Genomic DNA, 3,832 nt, shown 5'->3' on the forward strand with positions numbered 1-3,832 from the left:
GTAACTGGGCTAATGAGGGCATTTTAACACTAGGGTTGTTTATTATCACACTGTTCATTTTTTGAAGATAATGTGAGTGGTGCTTGCATGTATAAAAGTCATTGGCACAATTCTAGGTGGTTGCCAGGATGTTTCTTTTTGGTTGCTGGGAGAGATTCTGATTTGGAATCCATTTTAAATTATAAGTCTGAGTGTTTAGAAAAGTAATAGCAGAGTCCAATTCAACAAGCCTCAAGATTTTAGATATCAATAAGCACCAAAATCTCATATTTAGTATTTTGAACAAACCCCTGATCCAAAGTGTGAAAAATAGTAGTTTTTTTTTTTTTATTTGAATATATTCCTGTGATGGAAAAGCCTTAGGGTTATGGGTTATTGATGATAGAAGCAGTTGTGGAGACCGTAATAATTTTTTTCAATATTCTTTGATAAACCGAAAGATGAAAAGAAATCTTATAACAATATAAATGTCTCTGATCTTTCAGGCTCTCTGATCACTGTCTAGTTCATACCAGCCTACAGGCAGAAACTAAAATCAGCTAAACCTGTATTAAGGACTGTTAAAAGATGGACTAATGAAGCAGAGCAGGATTTAAAAGCCTGTTTCGACTGCACTGATTGGAGTGATATCAGTTTCTGTGAGGATATGTGCATTCCTATCAGGACATTCCTATTATTCAGTAATGATAAACCATGTTTTCCTGGGAAACTCAAGCTTCGTCATACCAAAGATGATGCTTATAGAAGTGGGGATACAATCTTGTATAACCAGGCAAGAAACTACTCTGAAAAGCTGGAAAAAAAAAACAGTTTTCAGCCAATGAGCCAGTATCAGTATGCAATGGTTTGAAGAACATCACCAAGTACAAGACACCGCTCCCACAGTATGTGGAGGATCAATAACTAGCTGACGATCTGAATGTGTTTTACTGCTGGTTTGAAAAGCACAGTCTCACAACCCCCACCCTCTCTGATCTGCACTTGACACATACACCTACACCCCCCCCCCCCCCCCACACACACACACCATCATTCAACCTGTGCTTAAGGTCTGTGTACAGGACGTGAACCGGGTCTTCAGAAAACAGAAGACTAGGAAAGCTTCTGGCCCAAACGTGTTTCTCCTGCCTGTCTAAAAGTCTGTGCTGACCAACTGGCCCCCATCTTTTCACAGATCTTCAACAGATCTGTACTTCTGTATTATATTGCATTATTTCATTTTCTGGTTAACTTATATTAGTGTTATATTTCTTCATCTACTGTGTAATTTTTATGTATGTCTGCACTATCATGAATGTTTGCACTATGTCTGTACTTTCTTTTGCACTGGAAGCTCCTGTCGCCAAATTAAATTATTTGTGTTTGTAAACATACTTGGCAATAAAGTTATTTCTGATTCTGTCTTCTGTTTCATATTTTTGTGAGAACTGTGATACATTTTCAGGAATCTTTGATAAAAAAGAAAATTCAAAAGAACATAATAGAGACCATTTGAAATAGATTTTGTTTGTAGATTTTGTAGCAGTGTAAAAGTCTTTACTTTTTATCGATTTAATATATCCTTGCTAAAAGTATTTATTTCCTTAAAAAACTAAATCATAAAGTCATAAAATTGACAAACTTTTGAACAGTGATGAATATTAATCTACATATATAGCGATACTTGTATACAAAAGCATGAAGCGTCTCATTATAGGTCTCAAACCACATTCAGGACATATTCTGGACTCATACTGAACAAAGGTGCACCATAAAGCAGTAATACAGAACATTACTGTGAAACACTATATACATGGAATATAAAAAGATACAATGTCTAATGTATGTATGACCACAGTAGCTCTTGTTAACAGTGCTATAGCTGGTCTTTCAGGGCAAATACCACCAAGGGATTACATAAAAAATAATGTGATTCATTTTTATGTGATCATCATTTTTTAAAAAGATTAAATGGATGCAATAATGTAATATTACATTATGGTCTTCAACTGAACCCAGAGGTTTGTCTGCATAATCTGCACCTTTGGCAGTAAAATATGGGATATTGTGAATACTGAATATTTTTATATCAAAAAGGAAATGTTAAGCCATGAATCTATATGTGCATGGAACGCCATGTTCCTAACGACATGCATAATATTTCAACAGCAGGTAGAGTCTTTCACGAGAACCTGCTGTGCAGAATAACTGCACATTCTGACAGCCAAATGATGCCCATATGAGACTTGCGGACTGAGCTCGGGATGGGGGCTGGGACTCAGCAATGTCTAAATCAAACATTTGGCCCTGCCAGCATTTTACTTCTCCTCTCGCTCTCTCTCTCTGTGTGCTCTTGTCAGAAAATTCTTCTCTTAGAGGAGCCTGAAGGTTTCTGCATGTGGTGATCACATTTGGTTTCTTGTACCAGTATGCAATATAGAGCTAAAAGGTCAGAATATGAAGAACATGAAGTGAGACCACAGGCATCACAATGAGCTCAGTGTGATTGCTTTCATTTGGCAAGAGTTAAAGGGCACAAAATGAGGGCCGTCAATTAATTTGACACACTTGGTGCTCTTAAAGGGGACTGTATGCTTTTGAAGGAATTTTAAATACATTTTTGTGAATCTGTGAGATTTGTTTCATCAGTGCCAAAGCAGGTGGTAGCTGCCAGGATCCATGTGTAGACCCATATATGATTCATGCAGTGGCGCGGGCACAGCATGAGTGTGTGTAGTGGGGGGTGAGAGGTATATGTAGATAATTGTGCATTTGGGGAGGGGCCAAGAGTAATGAGTTTCACGGATGAGCTCCCACATCTATGCTATCTATGTGTATATATTAAAATCAGTAAATATATATATATATATATATATATATATATATATATATATATATATATATTGTATTATAAAAAATAAAAATTATTATAACATTTACAGTAGTATAAAAAAGTCTAAATTATTTTATATGTGTGTGTATGCTATAATTAAAAAATATATATTAAAAAATAAGATAAATGCAAACAGTGTTTGTATATTTATATACTGTATGGATTTATATTTTATAAAAAAAAAAAAAAAATTATATATAAAAAAAAAAAAAAAAAGATTTGGAAGAAAATGGGTCACTTTAAGACTTGCTCTCTGTGTGTGGACTGCTGCCAGTGCCTGCGAACTGAAAGGAGATGCACAAAGATAATTAGCTGTTTGAGAACAGGAGACAACCGTGTTTCGTCTGATCCATTTTGAGCTCTGACACTGTCAGCGTAAGGGTTAACGTGGTTGTAAGCAATACCCATTTGCTTGAGTGCTATTTTGGTTAGAACTCCAGAGAGGATAGGAGCGCATTAAATCCTGTGGTGTTGCTGTTACCTCAGAGGTAACTGAACTTCAGATGCTGTTCGGCTTAGGAGAGTGACTCCGGCATGATAAAATAAAGATTATGATTATAATGCATCAAACACATGAAAATATTATTTGAAGTGCATTGATAATTACACTTATTACATTTATTGATAGAAATAATTACCTCAAACTTCTATTTAAAGTGCACTAAAATAATGTTGTTTTTTTATTGTGGTTGCTAGTTAGCTTTGTAATACAGTATAACCATTTCAGTGTGTAGGATACACAAAAATAGCAAGAAGATTGCTTTCTAAGCCACTTAGAAAGCACTTACCACACCATAAATATTTGTTTTGCAAGAGACTACAAAGGGAGATTGCATTCAAATTACATCAAACACCAAAGTCAACTGAATTGTTGTTTTGGGCTGTGACCACTGCTTACTGTGTTTTCCAGGAATCTAAGTGGCTTAGATCTTCTGAAACATGCTGCGACTTGTATTCTAA

The sequence above is a fragment of the Cyprinus carpio genome, chromosome A8 (genome assembly GCF_018340385.1).
Source record: "Cyprinus carpio isolate SPL01 chromosome A8, ASM1834038v1, whole genome shotgun sequence".
Taxonomy (NCBI): domain Eukaryota; kingdom Metazoa; phylum Chordata; class Actinopteri; order Cypriniformes; family Cyprinidae; genus Cyprinus; species Cyprinus carpio.